Here is a 21308-nt window from a genome sequence, read left to right as displayed (position 1 = left end):
AAATTATCTTGGGAGCTATTTGCCAACATACAAAGAGTGTTGTAGAAATGTCAATTATAATCTCATGTTCTGAAAAATCAAACAGCAGCACTTTCATCTCTAATCAAGAATTTCAATGCTTTTCATGAGCTCAATGTCTAAAAATGCTTTACACCCAATACTTTATAGCACTTCTGAAATATAGCCTCTATTGTAATGTAGAAAATGCAGCAACCAATTTGTGCACAGCAAGGTCCTGTTGAGAGAGCAATAAATTATATTTATATAGGCCCTTTAAGATAATGAAACATTCAACACACAGGAGTGTTATAAAGCAAAGTTTGACACTGAGCCACAAGATATTGGGCCGATGACAAAAAGTTTGGTCAAAGAGGTAGGTTTCAAGGTGCATCTAAAAGGAGGAAAAAGAGGAGGAGAAAGAGACAGGTTTAAAGGAGGCAATTCCAGAACTTAGGCTTAAAATCAGGGATGCTCAAGGGTCAGAATTAGATGACTGCAGATATCTTAGAGGGTTATGGGGCAGTAAGAGTGAAGTCATGGAGACTTGAAAACAAGGATGACAATGTTAAAAATCAAGATGTTGCTTGATTGGGAGCCAACATAAGTCAGCAAACAGAGGGGTGATGGGTGAACAGGACTTGAGAGGAGGGACCCGGGCAGTAGCGTTTTAAATTACCTCAAGCCTACAGAGGATAGAAATGAGATAATGACCAAGCTAATCTTGTTTTTAAGTGATGTTGGTTGTAGGATATTGGCCGGGGCACTAGGTCCTGCTCTTCTTTGAAATAACGCTATGGGATCTTTACATCTATCTGAAAGGGCAGAAAGGATAATGATATATTGTGCAATTCGAAAGGTGGCACCTGGCAGTGCAACACGTCCTAGATTTTAAGCTCAATTCGCTCATGGAGCGGGAACCCATGACTTTCAGACAAGGATGAGATTGTTATCACTAAGTCACAGGGCTGGCACCATATAATAATTTATTTCTTGACATGCAATGTATCTTTTAGCTCTTACACGGTTTTGACCAACATATTAAAAAATCCTGGCAGCACCATAGAACCATAGAAAAGTTACAGCACAGAAGGAGGCCATTCGGCCCATCTTGTCCATGCCAGCCCGAGGACACTCTAAACACTATGCCCAAGATTAGCTCTCCTCATCAGTGTCACATCTCACAGGCTCCGTAAACTTGAGTTCATCCAAACCTCTGCTGCTGTATCCAAACTTGCATAAAGTCCCATTCACCTATCACATCTGTGTTCACTGACCTACATTGGCTTCTGGTCTGACAATAGCTCAAATTTAAAATTCTCATCCTCATTTTCGAATCCCGCCAAGTCCCTTTCCATCTCAGAAACCTCCTCCAGCCCTACAGCCCACCACGATCTCTGCGCTCCTTCAATTCTGGCCTCTTGCACATCCATGATTTCCATTGCTCCACCGTTGGGGGCTGTGCCTTCAGTTGCCTAGGCCCTAAGCCATAGAATCCCTCATCTCTCTCTCATTTAGATACTGCTTAGATCCTACTTTCTTTAACCAAGCTTTTAGTCACTTGTCCTAATATCCCCTTATATGGCTCTGTGAAATTTTGTTGGATAATGCTCCTGTGAGGCACCTTGAAACTTTTTACTACATTAAAGGCACTATATAAATGCAAGTTATTGTTGTAGATTGTTGCTGCCTACTAGGTGAGGCAATTTTCATTTTACTCCTGGAACTCAAACATTTAGCTGAAGCACAGAATAAGCACTCAAAATTTTCACTTACTTGGGAGCTGGGGGAGAATCCTTAATTTCTTAGCATGTTTTAACCCATGCGTTCAGTATTGAGGTCTGCTAATGTAAGCAAACCATCATTCTGATCAGCTGGTTTAATCTAATATCTACAATATCTGGTAACGTAGCACATATTCAATACTCTTATTAACTCAATAAATTAACACATGCCCTCTGGTTGTCTCTTAGTCTTCACATACCTTTTATTAGGGAGGCTTAGGATTTAAACTACAAATCATGTTTATTAAAAGCTAGATAATACCATAAAGTCAGTACAGATTATTTGATTACAAAACTTTTTAACTTGTACTTTTTCAACTACAATAATTATAGACAAAAAACTTCAAACGTTTTAAGATAGCAAATATTGATTCAAAACCAACAAATGCAACACAAACTTGCATGGGAGGTTAGCTACCCTCGATAGTTTCCACGCATCTACTAACGAACAGGTTGAAATACAGGGCAACAGGAACACATGGCAAGCATGGTTTATAAACCTGCCCATCTGCTTAAATTTCAGAAAACTGAAGGGGATTTATAGAGTGCTTTCATATACACCAGAACACAGCAGTCCAAAAAGAAAAATCAGGCTTCTAAAAGCTGCACAGTATCCACAAACCCAAAACAAGTCAATGCCCACTTCTTAAACATTAGGCAAAAATCTACATCATCCAAGAGTTTAAATGTGTCAGCCAAAGTTATTTGGAGGAAGGAGTTGACAGCAATGCTAGCCATAATTTTATGCCCCACAGAATTGTTTCTTCCAATACAAATCCCTGGGGGACATTAGTCATGTCCTGCCAACTTGAGTACATACCCATTAACCAAATTCTGTCTCTAACCACCTAACCAATTCTCTATCCAAGTTATTTTCTCCAAGTTATTATCCCCTATTTTGGGTTTCTCCAACACCATACACAGTGGTTAGCTATTCAGCATTTAATTCATTTCAGAAGTTCGTTTTTTTTTTGCAGTATCTGCAATACATGAACAAAGTGGCCTAATACTCAGTTCACTTGCAGATTTTGTGGCTTTATAGAAAAAGTCACTAGGAGCTTCACAGCACCCTTCATATTCTCTTCCAAAGGGAGGGCCTTATCCCTGCCACCATATCAGGAAATTATATTGCAAGGAAATTTGAGAAGCAATGATGTCACATCCTACCACTGACATAATGCAACAAATGAATGGGCTAACACATGGTAACTATTATGGCCGATGCAGTTGGTACAGCTGAGTTATTTAAATATCCCAGAGGGAAACTTTTAACAATTGTCGTGACCTATAATTTTAAGTGTTATGTTTTAGGAGTTTATATTCCTCTAAATTCAGGAATCAGACCACTAGTTCGAGGTTTTACATTAAACTAAATGAAACATTTTATTAATTTACACAGGTTAAAATATATACACACATGGCTACAAATTACTACGATCATAACTTTGAACAAATTCCCAAACTAATTTCCATTAAGACAACAACAACCCATAGACTGAACCAGCCACCAGGCAAAGCATTTTCACCTTAACAAATTCAAATTGAGGTTCCTTTCACTTTGGTTCCTTGCAGACACCCTGATAAGCTTAGAGGCTTTGATCTTACATTGCCTCTGCCCTGGACACACACAAAACTGAAGTTATACCTAGCACCACTCATCAAATGTAAATTCTCATTGTATCACCAGCCTCTTCCAACAATAAAACCCCTTTCATAGTACCAATTTTATTAGTAATATAAACATATTGCTTGGTATCTGCTAGATAGGTGTCAGTTTTCACCCCATTTCTTAAATGCTCTATTCAAAAAATCCAAGTACACGCCATCTCTCTTACATATCAAAACTAGTACACATCAAAGCACCCAGACTAGCTGGCTTTAATCCAATTAAGATGCACCCACATACTAAACCTCTATTTTAAAAGGAAAATATTTTCCAAGAATATTATTATACATTAATAGCTTCATGACAGTAACACTTGTTTTTGATAAGGGGGTGGGAAGCAATATTTTTTTCCTTGTTTCTCATCTATTGCAGGGAAGGTCCAGTTTGTTTCTGAGCTTATGCCATTGCCCAGTCTCATCACACTCAGCCGGCAGGAAGTATGATTTATTTATGAATGAAATGGTTGGTATTTTATCAAAATAGACCAATTTTAAAATTTACTGTGAATATATTTTTAAAATCCACCACTTTTGTGTCCTTTAACTGTGTGGAATAAGAGCTACAAAATAGCCTCAAGTACCAATAGGAATACTGCATGTTCCGAATACTGAAAGATTGCAGTAATGATGGTTTTGTAATTTGAAAACTATTCAGCATAGTATTTCTGCTCAAGGTATAAACTCAGCAAGTACAGAATTAATTTCAGTACATTATTGCTTCCATGGCTAAATTTTGCTATGTTGAACTGAATTTTCAAATGTTTAGCACACCCTATACAGAACCAAGTCATGGATCATTTAAAACATTGAAGCGTAATGTCTTATCATTAATTTTTAATCAGTATTTATTCAACTCAAATTACCCTTTTACATACAATAATTGCAAACAAACACAAATTAAAAGACATTGTAGAGATATTTTTTGGAAAGGAAGGAAAGCCTATGAATCTGTGCTTTAGAATGATTAAAAACAAAATGAATGCTGCATTTTTGTGGGCTGCTGGTTGTACAGACACTCCCTTTCGGGCTCAGTGAATTTATTCCATGAGTAGCTGAGTCATGCAGGTCTAGATTTGATCCTTAGTCTGTGGTCAGCTAGTTGATCTCAGTTGGGGCGGTGCTAGGGGTACTATAACTTACCATGGCACACCAAGGTTAGCAAAGCCAAAGCTGGTCATGCCCCGTGCTTTTGGTTGCTATCAAGCGAGCTCCACTGTGCACATGGGCAGCAGGTGAAGGCAGGATTAAGTACAGTTGTGATGTCCCCAGTATTAAAATAGGCTGCAGATACGCAGCCATTAGAAAGCTTATCTGGGGTGCCAAAGGAGAGCAGGAAACTGAGACTCCTCTGGACTGAGGTTTGAGAAAGAAAAGGAGAAAATTGGTGTTTTTAAAAAATCTTTACTTCTATGTTACATGGTTTCAGGTTTAATTGCGAGACACAGAAAAATATTAGTTATTGATCTTACAACTTTGGAACACCTAGAAAAGTAATCATTGCTGGCATTTACAGAGCTGAACCAAAAATGTCAACAAAAATTTGAGACATGATAGAAAAAAACAGCATGAACATACAACAAACAAAAGGTGGGAGTAATGCACAAGCAAGAGGGGGCAAACCATCTAAGTGAAAAACTTACAAAGGGAGGGAAGGAAAGAAAAAAGGAAAAGTATAAATCACAAGAACATTTTTTAAATGATTAGACACTTGAAAGGAGGAGAGTTAGTAGAAAAAGATGTCAGATATTAGAAAGCTCTGCACAGATTCAATTCCAAAAATTATTTACTGAGACTTAATAACCCAAAACTATTTGTCTAAAAGTTGGAATCCAAGCTTGTCATGTGGTTAAGCAACAGAAATCTGTAATTATATTAAAACCAACAGTACACTTCTTTGTTCACAATGATCTTGAAACTTTTTTCAAAGCAAAACTCCTTAGTGCAACTGGGGATTAGCAGCATTTTTGGGAAATCTCGCTTCTCATATCAGCTTTCACTCTTTTTGTCCACATGCTAAAACAAACTTACTAATACTGGGGTATGGGTTAGCAACAACACGCTACATGTGTTTTTATAGCATCTTTAACATTGTAAAATGTCCCAAGTCACTTCACAGGAGCATTATCAGACATACTTTGACAAATGTAAAGATATCAGGACAGGTGACCAAAGGCTTGGTCAGATGTACATATAGCAATTTAGACAAGAGAAAGGCAAAGTAGTTTTGGGAGGCAACTCCAGAGATTGGCAATTATATCTTTAGCTGCCATGGTGTCAATGGTGGAGCAATGAAAATCGGGGATGTGCAAGAGGCTAGAGTTGGTGGGTCCCGTGGATTGTAAAGCTGGAGGAGCGAGCCAATGGGACATTTGAAAACCAGAATGAAAATTTAAGCATTCCCAGATCAGGAGTCCATGTAAGTCAGCCAACATGGGGAGTCAAGGATGAAGAGAACTTGATGCCTGTTTGAATAAGGCTAGCAGAGTTTTGGATGAGCTCAAGTTTATGAAGAGTATACGGTGGGATACTGGTCAGGAGAGCATTGGAATAATAGAATCTAGGAGGTGACAAAGGCATCAGTTTTAGTAGGTAAGCTGACAAAAGGGTAGGGACAGAAACAGTCAACATTACAAAAATGGAAATAGACAGTCTTGGTGATGAAGAGAAGGATATGGGTTTGGATGTTCAGGTTCAAATAGAATGCCAAGTTTGCAAAACATCTGGTTTCACCTCAGTTAGTGGCCAAGGAGGAGGAATCAGGTAGCGACTGGAGTTTGTGGGAAGGACCAAAGTCAATGGCTTTAGTCTTCCCAATATTTAATTGGTGGAAACTTTTGCTTATCCAAAACTATATCAGGCTTGCAGCAAAATGAATTAGAAGCAACAAAGGGGTGGCGAGAAGTGGTGATGAGGTAGACCTGGGTATAGACAGCATACGTGAGGAATCTGGTGTGATTTTGGATGATGCCACTGAAACACAAAATGTAGATGATAAATAGAAGGGCTGGGTCAAGAATAAATCCTTGTTGGACTCCAGAGATAACAGTGCAGCAGGAAAGAAGCCAGGGCAGGATATTCTAAGACAACTACTGAATAGACAGAAATTGAACCAATACGAGGATGAGGGCACCCAGCTGGAAAACGGAGAAGAAACATTAAATGCAGATGGTGTGCTTAATTGTGTCAAAGGCTGCAGACAGGTTGAGAAGCATCAGGAGGGAAAGTACAAATTGGTCACAGTCACATATAATTTCATTTGTGACTTGATAAGGAAGCTCTCCAGCACGTTGTCAACCGACCATACTTCAAGTGCGAGATTCAAGTGCAGGCCATTCAAATTGTGCATATATCACAGCTAACAACGATCATGTCCATCAGACATCCATCCATACATATGGGATGCTTTGTTATATTAAAAGATGCTATATAAATGCAAGTTGCCCAGCCATGGCTCAGTTATTAACACTGTCAGCTCTGAGTCAGAAGGTTGTGGGGGTTCAAGTTCCACTTCGCAACTTGAGCACAAAAGTCAAGGCCGATGCCCCAGTGCAATTCTGAGGGACTGTTATACTATCATAGATGCTGTCTTTCAGGTGAGATGTTAAACAAAGGCTGCATCTGCCTTCTCATCTGGAGGTAAAAGATGCCATGGCACTATTTTGAAGAGCAGAGAAGTTGTACTGTCTCTCAATCAATATCACAGAAACAGGTTATCTGGTCTTTATCACAATGCAGTTTGTGGGAGCTTGCTGGGCACAAATTAGCTGCCACATTTTCCTACATTGCAACAGCGACTACACTTCTAGCAGTACTTCATTAGCTGTAAAGCACTTTGAGATATCCTATGGTTATGAAAAGCACCAGATAAATGCAAGCGTTTTTTTCCCCCATTGCTGTTAAGCATTTCCGAGCAACAACAAGCAACAGCGGCTAATTTTCCCTTTTCTAGCCCAGGGAAACTAAAGCAAACTGCAGTGACCCTTTATTACTAGCATTAATAACTCATCAACAATAAGGGATTGATCCTGGGTTCTCATTTTATACGAATCAATAACAAACCACGTGTTGTATCTATCCACTGAGACATCACTTGGGCTGTTTGTTCTTTGAGATATGTGTATTTTGTAAAGGTCATATGAAGAATTCGTTGGACTGAGTAAATAGGCCACACTTCACATGTTTAGGCAATCTGATTTCTATTCTGTATTGCAGATAAAAAATGTAAAGTTAACCATTAGTAGCATGTTGCAACTAGTGCAAAATCTTGGGATCAGTATAAGCATTTCTTTCTCCTCCCCACCAAGCATCCAAACTATATTGGGATATGGTTCATTAGTTATTTTTTTACAAAAGCAGATTTATGACACAAGGTGACCAGAGAATACACAAAGTGCACATCCACTGACTGGCAGAGAGTTTGGTAAGATTGTTTCTAAATATCAGTAGGGAATAGATTTTTTAAAATAAAAAAGCTGTCCTTGATAATGGTGAGCACAGGCCATTGTCTCACTGGTATTGGGTATTCAAGTTAGTTTGGTGTAGCATTTCCTCATCACTGCCCCAACTCCACCCTCTCTGAAGGTTATCATGTCAAAGATTCAAATCTTCACATCATCTTCTGAGAGATTAAAACCCTGTTCTATTGTGCTGTCATTCAATCACAGCTCATGTAAATAGTCCTCCAGTGTTTCCCAAACTGTACCTTAAATTTGAAAGCCAATTCTTCAACCTGTAATCCAACCCTACCTAGCACATGCTTTGGTACAGATCCAAATAAACAGTTGATATAATTCAGTTCACAGCTTTCACTGTTAGGAAGTCAACTGAATTATAATCAGTTTCACTGAGAGTATCGTCTTCAGCATTTATGTCAACAAAAACCAGAACCAACTTTAAACACTCTTTATAGCTCCCCGATGGCTCAATGGATAAAGGCATCTGAGCCACAGGAGTTCAGTCCAGAATTCCTGAACCCAAGTATCCTGAACTTCAGAGAAGGAAGCAACAACCAAGTCTCAGATTCTTGATTGCTTTCCAGCAACTCCTGCTGGAACAAGTACAAGAACAGCACCAGTTTTGACTGTGATGCCTCCTATAACCAAGGTCTGATGACTTGCAACAATTAGACTCAAATGCAAGTAAAGGGCACTTAGGTAAAGTGTAGAGGAAGTCACCAGTTGAACCATATCCCATCAAAATAGGAGTAGACAATGCTCCTAATTCTCTCCCTTTGAAGATTTTTGTCTAACCAATGATGGTAGACGAGACAAGTGTCTAGGATGGGGAGGCATTAAATCTACCCAACAATGTGAGGAAGCCAACCATACACACACAATTAGATTTAAGTTAGCTATTCTTAAAAAGGGAATATTACTGTATAACGTACTTGGCTGATCTGCAATACAAGGTGATTGCCACCATTAAAACAAAAGACCAATAGAAGTCTACTATAAGAGACTAATGTTAAGCAATAAACATCAAATCATATGTTAAGATTCATAATTAACATTAAAATCCTTTTGTAGCTTCCCAAAGGCTGAACCAGTTGTCTGTCCTGCACTGAGGAGTCACTCGCTAGTGATTTCCGATGGGTATTCAAATGCATCACTACTACCCAGCTTCACATCCACCTTTCCAATCACCACCTGCTTGAATCTCTTAATCCCATTTTCACCCTGACCACTATAGCAAGTGAGCAGGTCAACCACCAATGGCACTGTTGGGACCAAACTTCCACTTTATTCTGAATTAAGAAGTTTCAAAAGGGATCTGGATAGTTATCTGGAGAAAAAATATTGTGGGGCTATGTGGAAAAAGCAGGGGAATGGGACGAGCTGAGTAGTTTTTCCTGAGAGCCGGCATGGACATGATGGGCCAAATGGACTCCTTCCTCCTTTAACCATTCTTCATGATTAACCATGATTCAATAAATTAATTTCGATTTTTTTGCTGCAGGGGTTTTCAATGCGAAGATTATTTGGGTGGAACCTTTATCTTTAATTATAATGCCCAAATAGTGGAATGCTAAAGGTATACAGTTTAAAACAATTCAAAATCTCGCCTTTCAGAATCTTTACATCAACAATGGATTTTTAATTACACATTTCCAACAGATTATTTGTAATTCATTTCTAAATACATAAAACACTTGTATCTAATCACAGATGTTATAACAGTTGATGGTAAATGCCAAGTTGCTCAAATCCCAAAGGGAAACTTGAAACAACTGGTTTGGCAGTTTGTACAAATTTCAAGATGTGTGCTGAATTCAGTAGTAATAAGACCAAGACTTATAGGTTTTACAAAACTAGATTAAACATTAAAAAGAGAAATGATTTTTAAATACACACACAGATCTACAAATTACTATAACTTCTAAATTCCCCTAATCAATTTAACTCCCAGTTAAACTTTCGTTAAGGCAACAGGAACACACGCAGATTTTTAAAAGACCCAGGCAAAGAAACAAATCAAATTCAAAGTGAGTTTTCTTAACTTCAGTCCTTTGAAGACAGCAGCTTGAGGCATAGATACTGAAGGCTTTTCACACTTGTAAGATCTTAAAATGCCTTCCCTTACAGTCTTCTCTCCTTTATACATATTTTCCTCTTTGAATGCAAATACCCATTGTTTCACTATGTCTTTGGGCTTTACCTTCCTGATAAGAAAAATCTCGCATAGCACCAAGTTTTACCAGTAATCTTTGAGAAAAATAAACACACTGTTTCTAAACCTCACCTGGCTAGGCGACACATTTCACCCCTCCTTTGAAAGCAATCTAGTCTAGTTTATTTAAAAATGTAAATGTTCCCTTGACACCTATGTTTCTAGACTTCCTCTTGTTTACCTAATTAACATTTCAAACCTAACCTCTCTTCTTACATCAAAGCACCCAAACTAGCTACCTCTAATTTAATTAAGTCTCACTCACACACAAACACATTCCACTATTACTCTATTTTACAATAAATTCCATAACATTTGAGAATTATTATATCTTCCTGACACAGAAGTCTGACTTGTAATTAAAATTACTTAATCACCTCCAGAATTAACTTTTTGTGTATTTCCTTTTTCCTGAGCAGGCTCAAGTGGCCTACTCTTGCTCCTAATTTGGATCTTTGAATACATGTTAGCATGAGAGCTTTCTATTTGTTAAAAAGCTAAGTCAGAAAGTCATGGGCTCAACCACCATTCCAGAGACTTCAGCACATAATCCAGCCAAGTACTTCAGTGCAGTGATGAGGGAGTGCTGCAGTGTCAGAGGTGTCATCTTCAAATGAGACAGCAACCACAGCCACCTACCCGCTCAGGTGGATGTGGAAGATCCCTAAGCACCAAAGAACTGCAGGAGAAGTATCCCGATGTTTTGACCAATATTTATCCCTCAAACACCACCACAAAAAAAAGATTAGCTAGTTACAGACCACATTGAATCTTAAAATTGGTCTTAAACAAAGTTACCCACGCAATTGGTCAGAGATGCAGGAAAGTTAGTTTTCATTTTCCTGGTCGCAAGTTAATCTCAAACATTTAAAAAGGCAATATGTATCCAGAACTTCTTTCTGAACATATCACTGTCATTACAGCAATGACATTGACTGCTGCAATGGAGGTTCTCATTTTATATAACTAAAAAATGAACATAAATCCATTTTTAAGAAATTTTTGCTCACCATGTGGTTGGGGCTTACGACTAAAGAAAAGGTTTTTTTTTGTCATTCATGAGATGTGGGCATCGCTGGCTAGGCCAGCATTTATTGCCCATCCCCAATTACCCTTGTTCAGAGGGCATTTTAAGAACCAACCACATTGCTGTGGGTCTGGAGTCACATGTAGGCCAGGCCAGGTAAGGATGGCAGATTTCCTTCCCTAAAAGACATTTGTGAGCCAAAAGGGTTTTTACAGCAACCGGCGATGGTTTCGGCAATCATTAGACTTTCAATTCTAGATTTTTTTTTATTGAATTCAAATTTCACCATCTGCCATGGTGGGATTCGAACCTAGGCCCCCAGAGCATTACCCTGGGTCTCTAGAATACCAGTCCATACAGAATTGGCTGCCATTAGTGGTTTTTTTTAATGCTGGTTCCTTAAGTCATTGGTCCACACCAGGCTGCACTGCAGAAGACAAAATACGAATTATGGTCCAGAAAATACAGTGAGGTGGATGAACAAAAGATTGAAATTAGAATACAGGTTCTGAAGCCCGTATCCAGGAAGCTTGGGACCAGATGTGTGCCAGATTTAGGGATTTTATGGATTTAGGGTCCTAGGCCTAGCATGTACTTATAATACAAAGTATGAAAAATAAAGAAAAGGGTTTTATTCAAATTGCTACCCAGGGAGCCAGCTCCCAAAGTAGCCAGTTTACAGGTCCTTCCAGATTTTGGGGTGCTGGATAAGGGGTCCAATACCTGTACTTACTAAATAACTCAATATATTATTCTGAACACAAAATGGCAATGTTTAATTTGGCATTAAAATACTAAATTTAATGGAGAAATGTCTTTTGTGGCTAAGTTGTGCAATTCAACTCAAAGCCAGATGCATTTATCAACAAATCTAAGTTTGCATCCACTGTGTAAACAAGCTTTAATAATCAGGTGGGGCTAATGATGATCATGTGGAGACAGTGGCGTGATGGTAATGTTACTGGACTAGTAATCCAGAGGCCCACAGAAATGCTCTGGGAACTTGGGTTCGAATTTCACCATGGCAGCTGGTGGAATTTTAATTCAATTAATAAATCTGGAATATAAAACCAGTTTCAGCAATGGTGACCATGACAACTACCACTGATTGTTATAAAAACCATCTGGTTCACTAATGTCCTTAAAGAAGGACAATCTTCCAACAATACCTGGTCTGGCCTACATATGACTCCAGACTCTCAGCAATGTGCTTGATACTTAACTGTCCTCTGAAATGGCCTAGCAAGCCACTCAATTCAAGGGTGATTAGGGATGGGCAGGGCTGATGCAAGAGTATTAGTCACCCTAGGCGAACCTTCACCCTTGCACCCATCTGCTCCCCTCCACAATTAACTTCTGAAAATTAATACAGTAAAATGGCACGAACACTTGTTCCCAGTTAGTCCCACTCTCACACAACCGCTAAAAATTGTTAAACTGATGGGTAGTTGTTATCTGCAGCCTGCCCTTGCTCCGGTCTCAGCCTCCCGCTCTTCTGCAGCACCATGTTTGCTCTGCCTGCCCACTAGATTCGCGCACTCCCACACATCTCACGAGACCGCAACACCCACATCACCACAAGGTCACCCAGGACCTTTCTGGTTGGTTGCCAATGTGGAACTCTTACATAACCGATATTTTTGATTAACCGGCATCACCCACTACCCATGTCTGAAGACTGTTGTTTACTTATGTCGTTTCATCAACAGACAAACAACTTTTAAACAAAATATCTTTTACATTAAATTTTTTATACTTACATTTTCTAATAAAATTTGATCCAATGTATGAAAAAGTTTCATTTGCATGACTGTAAAACAATGCTTATTTGAAGTAAAATTTAACTAGTGACATTCAAATATTATGAACGAAATATTAATTTGAACTAATTTTACCTGTGTGACTGGGCGGAGGTTCGCTAACACCCAGGTGAGGGGAAACAGGAAGATGCAAATCAGACAAAGTAAACTCCTCCTGCCATTGTTTCCCAGCTTTAGTATATTTTCAAGCACAATTCTAATGTTTTTAAATGATAACATTCTAAGGATCCATTAATGAAGGAATCCGAATGTCTTTACAGAAATCCTCATTTTACACTTGAAATTTCTTGTCCTGCCTTTGTGGATTTGTCCTATATCTTTTCTTCCCTCTATCTATTATGCTCGCTCTGCCTCTGTTTGGCTGTTTCTCCCTTTGTGTGTCGCTCTCTTGATTCTAGCAATCTTTTTGTGTACTCTCTCTATTGCTTCCAGTGTCTCCTTCACTCTTGCGTGTGATCTGCGTGTCTCACTTTCTGTGCGTGTCTCACCCTCTGTCTGTTGGGTCCATGTGTGTATGCATATGCCTCTCTGTCTCTCACTTTTGTGCAGGGTCCTTCTTTGCTTGCAATTCTGTGTCACTCCAATTCTCCCTCTTCCACTTTTTCTAACCATGCCGGTGTGGTATGCTAATCACTGCTGATCTATTGGTTATTCAATGACCTCAGGGAAAATCATTTCCCTTGGAAAGTTTCTTTTTTCCTCCCTCTGGCTCGGTTTTAGCCTCCTCCAAGCTGCTAACATGTAACTGCAAACCTGACCCCTCCTTGCATTTATTCATCTTTTCCAACATGCTCAAGCGCTGTGTGTTCATAAGAAGCTGTGACACAGCAGGCAACTCCTTCGAACACAACCACAACACACTGAACCTAGGGAGACAGAATCTGATTAGAGGAGAAGCTCTGTCTTTCCCACACCTGCTGCCCCTCCATTCACAATCTTCAGTCGGTTCCCACTCTCAGCAACTGCCAGAAACTTTGGGCAGCTTCATGATTGGCCAGATTTTTAAAAAAAAGAATGAACTTCTCTGACTGCCCCCGAGAGGTAACTGATAACTCCAACCTTCAGGGCTCTTTGTGGGTTTCCAGCAGGCTTTCAGTTCCGATTTTTAAAAAAAGCTGGCATTTTTTGCAGCAACCACCAAATTTTACCGTCCTAGGCGACCACTTAGTTTGCCTTGTGGCTGCACTGGCCCTGGGGATGGGCAACAAATGCTGGTCTTTCCAACAATGCCCACATCCCACGAAGAAATAAAAGAGAAAAAAAAAAGTCCTGCTTCCCCCTTCGTTCATGACACTATCTGAATAGTTGAAGTAGTTTTACATGACAACTGCTTCTTTACATTACAAGCATGTGAATTTGCACAAGAATTAATCATAACAAAGACATCTCCACACAAGTTTTTAAAACAAGCAATTGTTAAGAGCACATTTTACCTTCTATTTTGCTCCCTTCTCTCTTACTCCCACCCCACACCGAAGCCTCTCTGGAAGATAGAGACTAATGCTGAGATTCAGTTCCACATACACTAACAGTTTTATAGTATGTTCACATGATTATTTTCACTGACAATTCTGCCAGTTTAACTGAAGCATTACAATGGAACATAACAGAATGCTGACACAACATCTGTGCTTGTGCATTTCCTGAATTCTGGATGACTTTTCCCTTCCTGGCACAACATTGGAGTTTTCGAGACTTTGATCGGTTATTGTCAGTTAACAATATCAGAGCTATGAAGCAAAGGCAGGAAAGTGGAGTGGGACCAAGGAGCTGAACAAAACAAAAGCAGAATTATCTGGAAAAACTCAGCAGGTCTGGCAGCATCGGCGGAGAAGAAATCAGTTAACGTTTCGAGCCTTCATGGCCCTTTGGCAGAACTGAAGCATAGTTAGAAGAAGGGAGAAATAGAAATTGGTTTTTAGTGGGGGGGGGGAGAGACACATTGAGGGTGTGGTGATTGTGGAGATGAGCAGATAATCAAAAGATGTCACAGACAAAAGGGTCAAAGAGGTGTCGAAGGTGGTGACATTTGTCTGAGAAAAGTGCTAATTAAGAATGGAAGACAGGATATTCAAAGTACAGCTCTAGTGGGGGTGGGGTGGAAAGACTAACAAGGTTTTAGTTTAGATTTAAAAATAATGGAAATAGGTGGGGAAAGAAGAATCTATATAAATTATTGAAAAAAAAAAGGGGGGGGTGAAGAAACGGGGTGGGGATGGGGGGAGGGGGAGTTTAAGATCTAAAGTTGTTGAATTCAATATTCAGCCCGGAAGGCTGTAAAGTGCCTAGTCGGAAGATGAGGTGCTGTTCCTCCAGTTTGCGTTGGGTTTCACTGGAACAATGCAGCAAGCCAAGGACAGACATGTGGGCAAGAGAACAGGGTGGAGTGTTAAAATGGCAAGCGACAGGGAGGTTTGGGTCTTTCTTGCGGACAGACCGCAGGTGTTCCGCAAAACGGTCGCCCAGTTTGCGTTTGGTCTCTCCAATGTAGAGGAGACCGCATTGGGAGCAACGAATGCAGTAGACTAAGTTAGGGGAAATGCAAGTGAAATGCTGCTTCACTTGAAAGGAGTGTTTGGGCCCTTGGACGGTGAGGAGAGAGGAAGTGAAGGGGCAGGTGTTGCATCTTCTGCGTGGGCATGGGGAGGTGCCATGAGTGGGGGTTGAGGAGTAGGGGGTGATGGAGGAGTGGACCAGGGTGTCCCGGAGGGAACGATCCCTACGGAATGCCGCCAGGGGGGGTGAAGGGAGGATGTTTTTGGTGGTGGCATCATGCTGGAGTTGGTGGAAATGACGGAGGATGATCCTTTGAATGCGGAGGCTGGTGGTGTGATAAGTGAGGACAAGGGGGACCCTATCATGTTTCTGGGAAGGAGGAGAAGGCGTGAGGGAGGATGCGCGGGATATGGGCCGGACACGGTTGAGGGCCCTGGCAACGACCGTGGATGGAAAACCTCGGTTAAGGAAGAAGGAGGACATGTCAGAGGAGCTGTTTTTGAAGGTAGCGTCATCAGAACAGATGCGACGGAGGCGAAGGAACTGAGAGAATGGGATGGAGTCTTTACAAGAAGCGGGGTGTGAGGAGCTGTAGTCGAGGTAGCTGTGGGAGTCGGTAGGCTTGTAATGGATATTGGTGGACAGTCTATCATCAGAAATTGAGACAGAGAGGTCAAGGAAGGGAAGAGAAGTGTCAGAGATGGACCATGTGAAGATGATGGAGGGGTGGAGATTGGAAGCAAAATTAATAAATTTTTCCAGGTCCCGACGAGAGCATGAAGCAGCACCGAAGTAATCATCGATGTACCGGAGAAAGAGTTGTGGGAGGGGGCCGGAGTAGGACTGGAACAAGGAATGTTCCACATACCCCATAAAGAGACAGGCATAGCTGGGGCCCATGCGGGTACCCATAGCCACACCTTTTATTTGGAGGAAGTGAGAGGAGTTAAAGGAGAAATTGTTCAGTGTGAGAACAAGTTCAGCCAGACGGAGGAGAGTAGTGGTGGATGGGGATTGTTGGGGCCTCTGTTCAAGGAAGAAGCTAAGGGCCCTCAAACCATCCTGGTGGGGGATGGAGGTGTAGAGGGATTGGACATCCATGGTGAAGAGGAAGCAGTTGGGGCCAGGGAACTGGAAATTGTTGATGTGACGTAAGGCGTCAGAGGAATCACGGATGTAGGTGGGAAGGGACTGGACAAGGGGAGAGAGAAGGGAGTCAAGATAACGAGAAATGAGCTGAACAAGCCTATTCGTGTTCCTAATGTTCTTATGACACTAAAATCAATTGTAGTTCCCCTACAGTGTATCAGCTGATAATATATTAACTTGACCCCTTTGTCCTTTTGTCTATGACATCTTTGGCAGTGTCTTCTTGGCCTCCACCTATCACTGGTCCCCTATCGAGTTCTATCTGTCCCACCTTTACCAGCTTATATTTCATCTCATTTCTATATGTCTTAGTTCTGATGAAGGGTCATACGGGCTCGAAAAGTCAACTGTATCAATTCGCAGATGCTGTCAGACCTGCTGAGTTTTTCCAGGTATTTTTGTTTTTGTTCTAGATTTCCAGCATCCACAGTATTTTGCTTTTAACTTGACAAAGGCCAGGTATCAAATCAGAGACTTTCTTAGTCTGTAAAGATCCATTAGGGTTGTTTTTCAAAGAGAATAAATCAAAAATATCACATTAGGATAATTTAAAATTCGACTGTACCTGACTACTAATGATCTGTGTGCACAGACTCCTACATCTCCTTGGTCCTTTATTGTTCCCTGCTTTTCACCATTCAAATATTACTCAGATCAATTCTCTGCTCATGAAAATTAAAGCTCCTGAAATTGAAATTACTGACCCGGTCAGGCAGTAGGGCATGTACTCAGATTTGAAGGAATGATGTTCCACAAGGATCTGTGCTGGATCCTCAACTGTTCATTAGATTTATTAATGACACAGATAACACAATAGAGTACCATATATCCAGTCTACCAATGACATAAAGATTGGTGGCATAGTAAATAATGGACAAGAACACTGAATTACAACAAGACATGGGTAGTTAAAGTGAGTGAAATACACTGTAGCAGATGGACTTCAATGCAAATAGGCATTTACTTCAGGCCAAAAAGGATTGAAATGATTACTTAAATGGCGAAAGGCTAGGAACAGGAGAAGTTCAGAAATTTAGGATCCTTGTACACAATCACTAAAATGTACAAAAATAATCAAAAAGCCTAAAGGATTGTTAGCCTTCAATATAATTTAGAAGGCTAGAATAGAAAGAGCAGGAAGTTTTGTTCCTGGTTGGACCACATCAGGAATACTGTGCATGCTTCTTGGCACCGCACCTTAAAAGGGATATATTGGCCTTGGAAGGTGTGCGGAGCAGATTCACCAGAATGTTACCGGGGCTCTAAGGGTTAGATTATGAGAAAAGATAACAACTAGGTTTGTTTTTCATGGAATATGAAAGGTTAAGGAGTGGTTTGAATAAGACTTTGAAGGTTCTGCAAGAAATAATAGGGTAGAGAGAGAAACCTTTCCTGCTAAAGATGGAGTCCAGGGAAGGTGTTATAGCATTGAAATCAGAGCCAGGCCATTCAAAAGAGAAACTGCAACACATTTCTTCACAGTAAGGGTGGTGGAAATGTGGAACACTCTTCCTTCAAAAACAGATGCCAGCTCAATTGACCATTTTGAATTCAAGGTCCATAGATTTTTTTTTTGTTGGACAAGACTTTAAAAGAACGGTGGTTTGGTAGTACAGAACTTGGGTATCCCTGAAAAAGACATGTCGGATATTTTGATGAGTGCAAGAGGAAAAGCTTTGACATGTGTATAAAAGAATAATAAGCAAAAGTGGATGGATGGACATGGGATACAGATCAATGATGATCTGACTGAATGGCAGAACAGGCTTAAACAAGTTGAATGGTTTACTCCTGTTCCTATGTTTAAAGGTGCCTTATATGGCTTCTGCAGAGAGCACTGCATATATCTGATGGGGGTCATTGCTACACAAGCAATTATTAGTATCCATTGTTGCACAGTTATAAGGCAAGTGTATCATGTATTACGCATAAATAAAACTGTATTGTACTATATTCTTCCCCTAGTTTACTTGAGGTAAGTCATAGTAATAATGTATGTAGTCCTCTGAGTGACAATATCGTAAATCTAAATAATTTTAACGCAAGTGTCGTCAGCTTAAAACATAAATTTGATGCATGTGAAAATATGAGATAGCCTGAAGCAAGTCGTTTGACATCTTAGTTCTTTCAAACTGGGTGGCTATCAATAAAAACTTCAGAGATATAAGGACCTTGACAGCACAGGGAGGGGCCTGATCTTCACTCTACCTGCACACAGCAATCTGTATTCACTCATGGACATCCTGCGTGCATACAAACTTACTATGACTTGTACAGAATAATTCATTTTCCTGCTTTTGAAATAAAACTCCAATATTGAGAAGCACTCCCAGGACATGGTCTGACTTCTTCTACAATCCTTCCCTTTTCACATAACTGAAAGAAAAGTTAGTATGAAAACAATGAAATTGTATTAAGGTATTTTGCTAAATTGGTTGGAAGGAAACAAAATGAGAGTTACATTTGGTTCAGACTGCTCATGTCAAGTGCCACTTGAGCAATCAGCCCTCCACGTATTAAGAATGATGAATTTGGTAATATCTGATTAAATACCCAGGGAAGATGTTAGTTCAGTTTCAAGCATTCTTAATTTTGAAATTAATTGCCCTCTGGTGTTTGTTTCTAGAAGCTTATGAATTTCTATCTTCTGCATCAAGAATATCAAATTGGCAGCCTCACCATCTATCTTGCCCTCACACCACTCGCTGTCCACATCTTACTACAGTTCATACTCCACAATAATCTTTTCCATTTCCCCTTCACTGGATGCATTCTCCTCCTAAAATACTCCTTCAATTTCTCTTGACTCTTCAACTTAGTCTTCCTCACCTCAACACTCGGACACCATCCAAAGCTTCTTCTCCAGACACCATTTAAATAATTTAAAACTATCGCCACCTCTGTCCTCTCCAATTCACCACCTCCGCCCATCTTTCCACCGAGGTTCTATCTTTTTATCTCAACTATTCAACCTCCATTTCCAGACATCTCTCCCCTACTCCTTGCTCTATTTCTATGCTCTACTTGCTAACCAGCACTAACGTGCTTCCGTCCTCTTGACTTTTAAGTTCTTAACTCAAACTAGTTTCTAAAAAGTGCAAGTTAAAGATATTTTCTCCCAAACATACAAGGGTAATGTTCATTAGGTTTCATGCTGAAAATGGTGTCTTACTGATGTCGGAGCATAAAAATCACCATGCAATGTTATACATTTGATTCATTATGCTCCACATTTTGTGGTGCTCTATCTTTGGAGATACAATGAAGCTGGATTACAGACAGGTACAAGTCTCATTTGAATATGGATATTAATACAATGCTGTTACACTCCAAATTTCATGAATTTAGGGGCAGATATGCCAACATGTATAATGGAGTGTCATGCTAAGTAAAAGCATGTCATACTTGTACTTTAAACAAAACTGTTTTCAGTTTAGAATTTTCTGTAATTGCCTTTATTTTCTAAAAAAAACAATAAAAAGCTGCTAAGATGGCTGCTGAGTGACTTTTGCAATTTCTGCATGCACTCAGGAGTATCTCAAGTCTCCAGAAAGTTCCTAATTGAATGATCATGGGTAAAGGCCCTCCCTTGCATGCACATACCAAGATGAAGCCATTTGTGGAGTTCATGTCTCCTATTATTTGTGGACTTACCCAAAACTCAAAACGTATAGGTTCCTAGACTTATTGTCTCTGAGCTTGAAACTTAACAAATGAGAGCGGTGGAGAAACCAGTCAAATTATAGGTAGGTGTGAATAGCCACCATTCATTGTATAGCATTGGCTTCTAACTTTAAATCATCCTGGGTGGACAACATAAGTATTGGTTGCATGGTCACCTAACTGAAACTGTCTTCAAATAATAAATCCTATTACCCCAAGAACCAGGGAGAAACCAGTTGGTCTACAAACCACACAGCAAGCAGCAGCAGCAAAGGTAGCGACATGCATGCCTTAAAACTGCAACAGCAACATCATAAGGTCCCCAGTCTTTTCAAGCCCACCTATACAAAAATCAGACCTCCTGGTAAGAAGACTACAAGTAACTAACTTCATGACCTGATGAAAATCTCTGAGGGAATCCTGCAACCAATTCTGACATATGACTCCAGCTACTGAATTCACCTAGACTACCCTTCAGGAGTGAAATGCCTTCTTCACCAGGCCTGCAATGCGTTATCTTCCCTATGATGAGTCAAACACATGAATTATAAACTATTATTTTGTTTATGACATGTAAAAGTGCATTATTCTCTTTAATTGTATTTTTTGCTTGTGTGCATATGCGCGTGTGTGCCATGTGAATGACAGTGCTAGACCTTTGGGGCAAATGCATGAATAAGTAATCCTCTTTATTTAAACCCATGAAAGCTTGCTGCTGGTTATTCAAATTGACCATACCACTTAAAACTGCAACATACACATCTTCCTTTTCCAAAGTACACTGATTACAGACAGGAAAGGGAATTGAGGTTTTAGGTCTCTTTCATCCCTGTCTGCAACATGGAGCCATGGGAAATTTTGGAATCTGGTCTGCCCAAGTAGGCTTCTTTGCCATGTCATCTGTAGCTCAGTTGGTAGCACTCTTACCTCCTGAGTCACAAATCGCACTACAGGACTTGAGTACAAATATTAAGGCTGACACTCCAGGGAAATTCTGAAAGAGTACTGCACTGTCAGAGGTGCTGTCTTTCAGATGAGACA

At 40.1% G+C, this 21308-nt stretch overlaps 1 protein-coding gene across 1 annotated transcript in view; it reads right to left on the bottom strand.

The window, feature by feature from the left end:
- rnf13 (ring finger protein 13) overlaps window positions 1-21308 on the bottom strand; it is a 253241-nt gene that overhangs the window by 145609 nt on the left and 86324 nt on the right. The gene's annotated exons all lie outside the window — the stretch shown is intronic.

This window comes from Cetorhinus maximus, chromosome 19, assembly GCF_964194155.1.
Source record: "Cetorhinus maximus chromosome 19, sCetMax3.hap1.1, whole genome shotgun sequence".
Taxonomy (NCBI): domain Eukaryota; kingdom Metazoa; phylum Chordata; class Chondrichthyes; order Lamniformes; family Cetorhinidae; genus Cetorhinus; species Cetorhinus maximus.
The sequence above is the reverse complement of the archived record's forward strand: the minus strand, read 5'-3'. Positions and strand labels throughout refer to the sequence as shown.